Source organism: Polypterus senegalus, chromosome 17 (assembly GCF_016835505.1).
Source record: "Polypterus senegalus isolate Bchr_013 chromosome 17, ASM1683550v1, whole genome shotgun sequence".
Taxonomy (NCBI): domain Eukaryota; kingdom Metazoa; phylum Chordata; class Cladistia; order Polypteriformes; family Polypteridae; genus Polypterus; species Polypterus senegalus.
In genome coordinates, this window is record NC_053170.1 from 79,444,992 (window position 1) to 79,457,546 (window position 12,555).

Below are 12,555 nucleotides of genomic sequence, written 5' to 3' on the forward strand. Positions count from 1 at the left end.
ACTGGTTTGACTCACCAATCTAGAATTTAGTATTTATGTAGTAGACTGCCGTCTGCTCCACTTTCAGGTACTATGGGGCTTTCCTATTATAGCATGAGTGCTGATTCAACCACTTGGTGTGTTGATTGGCCATGATGATGGTCCTAACTTTGTGATAAGTCATAGACCTGTTTTCCCATTGTTTTATAGATCCTTTCTTTGCCAATTTGACACAAACGTCATTACTAGAATGTTGCATTGGGAAATAGCCAACTGTAGAGTGACTGTGTGGACTATTCATAGGGAAATGAGAGCAACTGATAGGACATTCAGCTTCTTGTCACCTACAGGTATTAGACTGCAGGGCCTGTGGGACATTCAGGGCATCTGTGAAGACCACAATGTTTTTAGGGGTGTCAGGGCTGTTTTCTACTTAAACCAGCCACAAGGGATGCACAAACCAGTGTGTTTCTTCGTGCCGGTCCCAAGCCTGGATAAATAGGGAGGGTTACGACAGGAAGGGCATCCTGTGTAAACGTTTGCCAAATAAATATGCGGACAACAATACAAATTTCCATACCGGATCGGTCGAGCCCCGAGTTAACAACAACCACCACCAGTACTGTTAGCCAACAGGGTGCTGGCGGAATTTGAGCTACTGTTGGCCAAAGAAGAGGGGGGAGACATGTCCGGAGGCGGGAGGAGAGGAGGAAAGTAAAGAGAGTTGAACTAAGGGTAGGAACTTTGAATGTTGGCAGTATGACTGGAAAGGGGAGCAAGCTAGCATATATGATGGAGAGAAGAAAATGTTGATATATTGTGCGTGCAAGAGACTAAATGGAAGGGGAGTAAGGCCAGGTGGATTCAAATTGTTCTATCATGGTGTGGATGGGAGGAGAAATGGGGTAGGAGTTATTCTGAAGGAACAGTATGTCAGGAGTGTTTTGGAGGTGAAAAGAGTGTCAGGCCAAGTAATGATTATGAGGCTGGAAATTGGAGGTGTGATGATGAATGTTGTTAGTGCATATGCACCGCAAGTTGGGTGTGCAGTGGGCGAGAAATAAGATTTTTGGAGTGAGTTGGATGAAGTTATGAACAGTGCACCCAAGGGATAGAAAGTAGCAATTGGAGCGGATTTCAATGGACATGTTGGTGAAGGGAACAGTGGAGACAAGGAGGTGATGGGTAGGTATGTTGTCAAGGAGAGGAATGAAGAAGGTCAGAGGATAGTGGATTTTGCCAAAAGGGTTGATGTGGCTGTGGTGAATACGTATTTTAAGAAGAGGGAGGAACATAGGGTTACATACAAGAGTGGAGGAAGATGCACATAGGTAGATTAGTTCCTATGCAGAAGAGTTGATCTGAACTAGATTGAAGACTGCAAAGTGGTGGCAGGGGAAAGTGTAGTTAAACAGCATAGGATGGTGGTCTACAGGATGACGTTGGAGATCAACAAGAGAAAGAGAGTGAGGGCAGAGCCAAAGATCAAATTGTGGATTTTGAAAAAGGAAGACTGCAAGGTTGAGTTTAGGGAGGAGGTGAGACAGGCATTAGGTAGCAGTGAAGAATTACTAGACAGCTGGGAAACTACAGTAGAAGTAGTAAGGGTGACAGCAAGAAGGGTGCTTGGCGTGACATCTGGAAAGAGGAAGGAGGAAAAGGAAACCTGGTGGTGGAATGAGGAAAAAAGTATTGTTTTCTAAAACTGCCCACCTTCTCTACCTGAGTGCAGTTAATTATGAGAAAGTGGTAGTGCATCTGCTGTGTTTCTCCAGAGTCCACAGTCATCTCCTTTGTCTTGCTGACAGCAGTGTAGCAGACTCTCTACTTCATCCAGGTAAGCCTTCTTGTTGTTGGAACAGATCAGGCCCACAACAAATGTTTCATCAGCAAACCTGACAAAGATGTTAAAGTCATGTGTGTAGAGGAAGTATAGCAGAGGGCTCAGAACACAGCCTAGTGGAGCCCCTGTGTTGCGCGTGAGGGAAGATGAAGTGTGGCCACCCACATAAACCACCCAGGGTCTGTCTGTCAACTTAAAAACCCAACTGTACAGTGAAATGTTTAGAGGCAGCAGCTAAAGTTTGACTTGGGCAAGCAACTCAAATTTCTGTCGCATGTGTGCATGGGGTGGATGTGTGTATATATGTGTGTGTTTACCCTGTGATGGACTGGTGCCCTGTCCATGCTTTGTTCCTACTTTGTGCCCTATACTAGCTGGGATAGGCTCCAGCAGACCTCCACACACCTGTTCACAACAAAGTGGGTTGGGAAATGACTGACTAACTTTACAACAAATCACTGTGGTCTGACATAGTCTTTCTGTTCTCAAAACAACAGGTCATGTTAGAATTGACAGTGTCCTGGGAAGACGGCATGAAGGAAGTGTATGAGAGGAAGCTTGCTAAGTATCAGGAACTATTGGAGCAGTTCTGGAGGCAGACTGGTGATCTTGATGCCAGTCAGTTGAAGTAGTATGTAGAGGCTTTGCAGGCTGCTCACTCTGCATAGTACAGTATATACACTATTTGGCATCACTGGAGTTGCAAAGAAGGAAGTCATCCAAACCACCACAAAATCTGCAGAAAAGAACCTTTAGACTCTAGAGTCTAGATAGCATTGTTTTAAGAGGAATGATCCATAGACTGATACTGCTGGGATCCAAGTTGGAGCCTGATTAACACTGGCCTGGTCACAAGGGTGATGGGGTCTGTTGTTGAAAGACCTGTGTAACAGAAGCCCAGACCACAGACAGACACCACGACTTTGCTACATAACACACCTTTATTTTCTTGCCACAACACAATGCACAAATCACCACAATACTCAGTTCCCTCTTCCTGTTTTCAAGCTGCCTCCACTCCTCTCCCAGCAAGCTCAGTCTTTCTTCCTCCCAACTCTGGCTCCCTGAGTTGTGGCAGCTGTCTCCTTTTATAGAGGACCTGAGAGTGCTCCAGCTGTTCCATGATCACCTTCCAGCTGCACTTCCGGGTGTGACGGCAGCCCTGCCCAGGAGGGCTCAGCCATTCTTCACACGCCCCCTGGTAGTCTCCATGGGCCACAGCAGGGTTGAGCTTCCCTGCACCGTGGCAGTGTAGCAAGCCAGGAGGGCTGCCCTCTGTCATCCCGAGGGAGGTATTACCCTGTGCAGGTTCCTTCCCCGGTCCTTCCCTTATGGAGGTGTCCCAGCCGGGTAAGCATCCCGGCTGCCCATTACACCTGAAAAACCCAATGAACCCAAAGTACACCTCTGATGAAGCATCCCAGAGCATCCAGATGGATGTATCATACTACTGTAAAAGGCCAGATTTCCCCCAGGGACAAAGAAGGTTCTATCTATATGTCTGTTTATCCATCATATAGTGTCTTTCAAATCTAACTGTCAGGTGTACTGCGTCTAAATTAATATGAAATTGCAATATATTTTTAATGACATTGGAAACATTAATATTATTCTCTAATCTATTAAGTCTGATACAAATTATACTGTCTACAGATTATACAGTAGTCTCATCTGTTTAGCATGGGAGGAGGCATGAAAGAATAGTTTGAGAAATACAACGTACAGTAAGTTGCTGCTGTGACACATAATGAATACATTTCTCATTACATATATTGAAGTAAAAAGGAATAATGGATTATAGGAGCATGAACAAGTCTTTCGAATGAATGAATCTCTAACAGAAGCTATTCATGTTTTTACTGTAGGTCCAGATGTATGATTTGAAAAGCCGAACAATCCAGAAGGATTTGTACCTCAGTATCTATATTTTTGACATGAAGTGTGACAGGCTGGCTAATGCGCTACATATAACCACAGGTTTTGCTGGGTCAGCCTCCACTTCTGACTTACTGTATGAGCCTGAGCAAGTCTTTACTTTAGAATAAAAAAAATGTTCCTAAATACTGTAACGACTTACAAGAGACGGAGGAATTGATTTAGCCACTTTACTCCAACTGCTAGTGAGTGGCCATAACAAACACCTTTGGCTTTTTCAGCAGGCACTTATGTGGCTCTGTGTGTTCCCGTCTTCTTTGTACCTTTGTCTGCTCATACCCACTGCCCAGCTCTACTTCACTCCACTTATCCAGGGTCAGATGCAACTCTTTCCCCGGCCTTTGTGAGCTGACTCAAGGCCAGGGTCCACACCCACAACTCACTGATGGCTATGCATCAGGGACGATAGACTTCAACAGCTAGGAGATGCAATCGAAGTGCTCCTTGAGTGCTGTGTCTGCACCCCTCCCCAATACCACTCGCATAGCTGCTTTTATGTTGGGTTCTACAGATGGTCCCACACCCTTAAAAAGGTCTGGACCCAGGGGCATACAAAATGCAATGTAATATTGGTCACAATAATAGTAATTATTATTATTATTACTATAGTACTAATTTTATTTACAACTAGCCATGTTACCTTTGACAAATAATAGAATAAATGTAATAATAGTACATCTCTTGCCTTATGTGTACCTTCAGAATGTTTTCTCAGTATCCTTTTGCATCTCAACCCTTCTTGACCGGTGCACCCTCAGTCAACTGTGTTCTCTATTATATCTGAGGTGCCTCACTCGCCTCCTGTCTGCTTGTATACTTTCCGTCTTTGAAAGCAGCTCACGGAGTGGCTCCTATGGCTTTGCTCCTCCATGTGTGTCTCAACCTTGCACTTCCTCTTTTGATTGCATCACCAAAGCCAAGCTGACCATTCAGATTGTTTGCAGGAACTGGATACACATACAGACCTTACTGTTTTATTATTTTGTACATTGTATATCATAGATGTGTCTTTCAGAGCCCAGGAACACAGAATATAGCACAACAACTGGGTAAAAATACATTTAACAACAGCAATAAAGGAAAATTAAATACATTTACATAAGATTTATAAAAACTAGTGTAGCGAGAGTAGGGAACAACATGTCGAGGAGACCCTGGAGAGTTGGAGATTTGCTCTAGAGAGGAGAGGAATGAAGGTCAGAATACATGTGTGTAAATGAGAGGAAGGTCAGTAGAATGGCGAGGCTGCAAGGAGTAGAGTTGGTGAAGGTGGATGAGTTTAAATACTTGGGATCAACAATTCAGAGAAACGGGGATTGTGGAAGAGAGGTGAAAAAGAGAGTGCAGACAGGGTGGAAAGGGTGGAGAAGAGTGTCAGGAGTACTTTGTGACAGATGGATATCAGCGAGAGTGAAAGGGAAGGTCTACAGGACAGTAGTGAGACCAGCTATGTTATATGGGTTGGAGACGGTGGCAGTGCCCAGAAGGCAGGAGACAGAGCTGGAGTTGGCAGAGTTATAGATGTTAAGATTTGCATTGGATGTGACAAGGATGGACAGGATTAGAAACGAGTACACTAGAGGTTCAGCTCAGGTTGGAAGTTTGGGAGACAAAGTCAGAGAGGCGAGATTGCGTTGGTTTGGACATGTGCAGAGGAAAGATGCTGGGTATATTGGGAAAAGGATGTTAACGATAGAGCTTCCAGGAAAGAGGAAGGCCTAAGAGAAGGTTTATGGATGGTGAGAGAGGACATGCACAGGTGGTGGGTGTAACAGAACAAGATGCAGAGGACAGAAAGATATGGAAGAAGATGATCCACTGTGGCAACACCTAACGGGAGCAGCCGAAAGAAGAAGATGCATTTTAAGTCAGTTTTTAAGAGCTAGTAGTGATATTTGACTTCACAAAGACTCTGAAGAAGAGTGACCCACAAGGTTGGTGCTGACATACAGAAGGCTGCATCATCCATAGTACTCAGCTTCAGAGGATCAGAGTTGCTAGACAGAAATATACAAGTGTAGATGTTTAGAAAGAGAGGATGGAGCCTAGTCATTTAGGGTTTTGTACATCAGCAGAAGTATTTTAGAAGTAATTCCAAAAAAATTAATAATTTTGTTTCAGAGTCTTCTTTGTGAGCTGTAATTGTCTGAACGGCTTCAACTATGAAGGCATCTCAGACCTTGCAAAGGCAATTTTTACATTATGACAGGCTACACCGGTGAGTTATAATTGATAAAACGTATATCTAGATTTGTTCATTTCATACAATCACAACGAAAGCTGAGCAGATGTTCACTTCCTTTATATTATTACTCATAGATTGTATTTATTTTAATTTTCAGACAGCTAGTCATCCGGTCGCCTTCCTGATGACACACACATTAATCTTTTACGTATGTACTTGGTTCGCCTTTTTGGCATACAGCCTTTCAGACGTTCCCTGTGGTGTGGCTCTTGCACTCAGTCACACCCGACCCCCTTATCATGCAGCTGGCCTTCGATAACTGCGGAATCGTCGGCGCAGTGTAGGTGCCGCTGCCGCAGGCGTCACACGTGCACGAGCTCGAGGCAGTCTGTCTGGGTTGTCGTCACTGACGGGGCGCGCGCGCGCGCGCACGCGCACACACGCTGGTGCCCGCTTGCTTTCTAGTGGCGTAGAGGTGGATTTCCACGTGTTGTCTTCGGAGTGAGGACGCTCGCAGCGGTGAGCTTCATTCCGGGCTGAGCAGGTTTGTTCCAGTTTAAAAAATGAAATAAAGTCCACGTGAGGAAGGAGGAGTTGTGAGTTTCTTTGTGGGAAGGATTACTGCTTGCATTTGATTTTCAGAAAACCGTCAAAGCCACATGTTTGAAAACATTTGAGGAAGAATGGTGACGCGATTGTATTTATTTTTTTCCGAATATGGATTGGAAACACAGTCGACTTGTATACAATACGTTGTGCCAACACCAGAAAATAAAAGCTGCGGATTTCCCCGCCGCCCATCCGTTCGAGTGAGAAGCAACCGCCAGCGTTTAGACGCATCCCGTGGGAGACTCTGAGGGGTTAAGATTCGAGTCCAGCGCCTTTGCCTGAGGTTAAAAGTGTGTTAGTAATATTTTTATTAGACAGTCCATCCATAGAGTTTTAATAGCGCCAGCCCTCGCATTTTCTCTTAATTTTAAACGTGGTTTCGTGCCGTCGCGCCTCCCGGGATTGGTGTTTAGGATGGTTTATTTATTTAACAGCACAGTGGCTAGTGTGTGTGTTTGTTTATACGTGCATTTTTGTCATTCCCCTTCGTGTATACCAGTCACCGCAGACATTCAATCGCCCATTAAAAAGCTGACATTTTCAGACCCGCTCGACCCATACTGGGCCACATCACGTCCATTAATAACTGCGTTGTGACTCGCTGTTTCTCAGTTAAATTATTGCTTAGGTAAAGTCAGCTTTTTTTGGCCTGTCGAGATTATTTGCCTGACGTCTTTATATAGTGCAATTTGCAATATTTCAGCTACGATTTATCGCATTTCTTTTGTTTTTCGAATTGGAGAGCTGGCAGGTGAAGTGACTTGGCTCTTCTTGGTCACACAGATCTGAACCCGCGACCTCGGGCTCTGAAGTCCAAAGCCTTGACTACTATGGCACACTGTCAGCCTGTTTGGTTTCTGTAATTAAAAGACAATTAAACATGCAGTTCTTCATTTTTTATTAATTCACTTAAGAAGAACACTCCTCGTAATTTAACAAATTTCTCTGGATGTATATTTTAATCTTGTTATGCCTTCCATTTTTTTAAAAAAATCCTAAATGTAATAATTCATACATAATATAAAATGTGCAACTCTGAATTGTTTGCTGTTGCATTTGTAGTACTTTTAGTTTTTTTAAAACAGTTAAAATAGATGCATAAAGACAAAGGTGAAGTTATCCTTAGAAAAGTAATCGATTTTTATATGGCTCCATTAAAATCATGCTCTTTCGGAAGGTGTTATATACATAAAATATTAAATGTCATAAATAGGGATGTCACCAGGTGTTTGATTTCAATACCAGTGAAATTTTGTTATTCTTGATACCAGTCAATACCACAACAAAAACAGAAATCCCATTCAGTTGCTTTTTTATTAAAAGTACCACCGTTATTCAAGCGAACAATATTGTGCCCTTTTTCTGTAACAGAATATAAAACATATGAATACTAACAATAACAGCTTTACAGTGGTGGTTTATCCTTCAAGGAGTTACCCAGTTATCATTTCAGTTCAGTGAACAAGTATTAAAAATAATAACTATCAAAATGCAATATAGGGCTTAAATTTTAATGTGGGCAACAGCAAATGGGGAAAATTTTAAAGTCTTCTGGGAGGATTTCAGTTCAAGGATTAAAGATAATGATACATCATAGACGACCTGTGCACATTCCAGATTTGTTCTCTATTTTCTTTCCAGTACATACACTTAAAATCAATGCTAAAACTAATATTTAAAAGCTGTTATTTACAGTATGTAGTGTTGAATTAGTGAATTCCAAGATAATTCAGGATATTTTAAACATTTTAAACCTGTTTTTTTAGCATCATGCTTCTTAAATCTGGTTTATCCGAGAATCCCTTTTTCACCTTTGTAACATTTGCTTTTGTCAGGTTTATATTTGCATCATTAGCTTGTTAAAATGAAGTAATATTTAATGGATGACTCCAGTTGCTTACATTTGTAAAAGTCACAAAATCCCGGTGCTTTGATTTTTTAAATCTGTGCCTCATTTCCTTTACATTTGTGCAAACTTCAATTTCCTGTGTGGAATCAAACTTGTTTTACATGAATCAGTTGATTGAGACCTCCTGTAGAACACCCTTGGTTGTACTGTTTTTAAAGTCTGTTATATGAGTGATAGGATTTGTTATTGTTTAGCCTCTTTATTGATACAGAATCAGGACATTTACTGGACCTGCAGTGTGACTGGTCAGCTGCATTACACTTGCCAACATACCTTTCAAATAGATGACGTGTTTTCACAAAGTTCATCACATTTGGAACATTCCTTTAGCTTCAAAAACAAACAAATTACACAATTTTAGTGTTTGAAGCTCTATATTTAGTAAAGAAGTCTACTGTTTTGCCCATCTTTCTAAGCAGCATTATCATAGTGCTTTGTGCTTCAAAGTGATAAATACATTTGTTTGGTATTAACTAAAGGAGTTGCTCATTTCAAATAGCCACTTCATCTGAAACTTACCTTGATTTTTACTTGCTAAAACTGTTGTTAGCACTACCAGTGTGCACAGTCCTATACAGTATATGTAATTGTGGATGCATACAAGGTTACCCCGTGACCCTGAACGGTATAAACCGGTTAGAAAATGGATAAATACTTGAATGCAAATCTGTAGACTTGCTCGATGCACTCAGAGAATTAATGCAAAGTCTCTCTTCCTTTTTAGGGACTGTGTAGGACACTAATATGATGAATCTTGCCATCATTTTGCCTCCTTTGCAACTTTGAGACGTTACAAGTTATAGGAATACAACTCGGATTTAATTGTTCACATCACTGCACTCTCAAAGCACACACAAATCTGTTTTTAGAGCTAACTCCATAATGGGGTGGAAGTGGCAATGTCGAAACCCTGTATGTGTTTTGGCTTTTTTTTTTTTTTAATGAAAGCATTATTCCCACTGTCTGTTGTTTTTCTTTCCAGCACGTGTTGATGTGATGCCGTATCATCACCACCAAAGTGTGTAGAGTAGCCAAAAATTTTACTCAAGTAAAAGTAGCGTTACTTCAGAATAATATTACTCAAGTAGAAGTAAAAAGTAGTCATCCAAGTAAGAGTAAAAAAGTATTTGGTGAAAAGACTACTGAAGTACTGAGTAACTGTTTGAACATAATAAATGAATTATTTTTTAGAAATATTGTAATAAGACAGACAAAAATATAAAATAATGTGCAAATTCTATTTCCAAATAATAAAATTAAAAAATTAGTAAAAATAACATCTTTACAAAATAAAGACGCACAAATAACACAAAGTTCCAAATCTCAGATTTTCACAACAAAGCTTTTGAAGCCGATACCTACAGTAGGTAACATGTATGCTTGAACAGTGCAAACTACTTACAGTGACAAGATATACTGTACACTGACAGTTTAATACTTCATATTCACTTTGTGGTGTAGCGGGTCCACGGCTTCAAAAAAACCCATAAAGGCCAGTTTTAAATCCATAAAGCCCGTGTCACTCTCCGTGGGCGCAATTGCACGACCGCGGGGAGTTAATGAGGCAGTTGGAGCGAGTTGCACCTGCACGTGCGGGTACAATCGTACTCAATTGCTTCATTTGCTTCCTGCAGTGTGTGATTAATGCCCATGGAGACGGGAGTGTATATATACAGGGTCAGCACAAACAAAGAAGAGAAACAAAGAAAAGAGCCAAGACGGAGGTCGGCCGAAAGTGAAGTGATGGTTAAGCTTTAGCAGGAGTTGGCTCTCAAGGTTCCTACAGTGAAGCTGTGACTGTTTAGCAGTGATCAGGAGCCCCGCATGACTAAAAAGTCTCTCACAGGCTGCAAGACGCAGGAAGTTTGTGTGTGGTCACATGACTGCATGGCTATGTCTGATTGGTGAAACGAGGTGAGACATAGTCGTGATTATTGTTGCTATGTCTGATTGGTGAAAGAGTCATGCAGTAGATCCACTGGCGACTTCTCTCTGGCAAAAATATAGTGTAATGTATAAATGGAAAAAAGTAACAGGTTGAGTATTGCCCAATGTAGCGGAGTAAGAGTAGCGTTTCTTCTTCATAAATGTACTCAAGTAAAAGTAAAAAGTATGGTGCAGTAAAACTACTCTTAGAAGTACAATTTTTTTTAAAAAAGTTATTCAAGTAAATGTAACTCGTTACTACCCACCTCTGATCACCACTAAGGCCATTTTCATATAGTTTTTCCTCACATATTGTGCCTTTCAGTCACTCATGAGTGCAGTATGGACTTTCACCCGATACTACTGATACTGTTAAAAAAGCTAGTACTTTTAGTTTTTGGAAGTTTATTTTCACTTGGTACCGAACTATTGGTTCTTATGACATCTCTAGTCATAAATGAAAACAGTCTTGGAAATTAAAATCTTATAACACATATCTTTTGTGTACACAGAAAATAAAAATACATGCACTTTTTGTTACTGCTGACTAAGAGTAGAGGCCCAGCATTGTCTATTTTCTGAACACAAGTCAGCATTGATGGGAGCTTGAACCTCTGTTGATGTTACAGAGCACAGGATGGAAAATTTAATTATTCCCAAAACAGCTTATTGTATCAATTTTTTATTCAGCTTCTATTTCTAAAACAAATTGGAGCAATGAATATTCCCCAAGGTGCCCTTTCCTTATACCACAGTGGCAACTATCCTAATCTATTTTGCATTCTTGACACACAGGTTTTTTAGCATTCATATAAAAAACATTTGGCTTTCAAATGGTGCCAGAGAATAAAGTACATAATTTAAAGTAAAACATAACATTATCTTTGATGCATTTGCCCTAATACTGCTTTTATGAAGTTTCAAATACTCTTTACTTGTAACTTGTATCTTTCCTTCCAGGAATTTAGTCTGCCAAGCCTGCCCTAATGGTTATAGTGATAAGATATACGGTATTCTTGGAGCTGGGTTGTATAGGAATTACCTGCCATTCAGTTGAGATTAATTACTCAGCAAAAGGCTTGGCCATTTTTCTCCATATTAGTACCTTTTCTGGTTATCATTCATGATGTTCCAATTCATTCTTCTAGAGTAGTTTGTAATAACAGGTTCCTCATGTACTGTATATACTTTTGTTTTATATACCTAAGTCATTGTACTGTACATTGACTTAAAATTGGTTTCATTATCTAGACGGCTTTCACATCCATTTGTGCCTGCCCATCACCACCTGCTATTCCATACACCTCAAGTTCCAGAGTAATTTTCCTACTGCATCACAGTCACTGTGACATTCACCTGTAACTAAGCGTTCTTTAATACAAGATGGTGCAGTAATTTGTGCTGTTAAATCACAACCCAAGAGACTTGGAACCAACTCCCTCAAGCTGATGCTACACCACCCTGAGTATCCCCATGACATACATCAACTTCCTGCCATATTTCACAAATGTATTTGTCAGGTTAGCTAAAAATCTGGGTGGGCACAGGTGAGCACATGGCATCCCATCTCGAGCTAATGCTTTGCCTTGAAGCCAGTTCAACCAATGATAGGTTGCTTGAGAGAATGATTGAATATTTCATTTATGTTTTTAAATAAGGGGTTAATTTAAACAACAGTCTGCACCAATTCAACGCAAAGCTTGCATCCTATAGAAAACTAACAAGAAAAATCCGTATTGACATGGGTGTTTGGTTGTGTGTATATCATACAGATACCTTTTAAAGGCTGTCATGATTTCTATGTCAACTACAAGACTTCAAAGCTTGTTTCAGATACCATCAGTGTGAAGTAGTGCCGGTTTCCATCTTGAATGAACTTGTTTACTGTATATATCAGTGACATTGGAAATCTGCATTAACAATAGCATTTCTTCAATGAAAAGGGTGTAATATGCAGAAGAAGTTGTTTGTCAAGTGAGGTCTGAGTAGGTTCATAATGCACATGTGTGTAAGGGCAGTGCGTTTATGAAATTTACTATTGAAGCAATTTATTGTGTATTTCAAATAACTGTTAATTGCACAGGCTATGATGATGAAATTGCCTGACCTTGCATTTTAAAAGGTGATTTTATTATTTTATTTTACTATTGCTCTTGAATAAGTTCTCCT

The 12,555-nt window shown here is 40.7% G+C and overlaps 1 protein-coding gene across 3 annotated transcripts in view; it reads left to right on the forward strand.

Annotated features, from left to right (window-relative positions):
- Positions 1–6,415: 6,415 nt before the first annotated feature.
- The window catches only part of arsg (arylsulfatase G), a 211,358-nt gene continuing 205,218 nt past the window's right edge, over positions 6,416–12,555 (forward strand). For all 3 annotated transcript variants that reach the window (XM_039739870.1, XM_039739873.1, XM_039739872.1), the window contains exon 1: positions 6,416–6,486. The gene's annotated coding sequence lies outside the window, so the exon portion shown is untranslated. The remainder of the gene's footprint in view (positions 6,487–12,555) is intronic.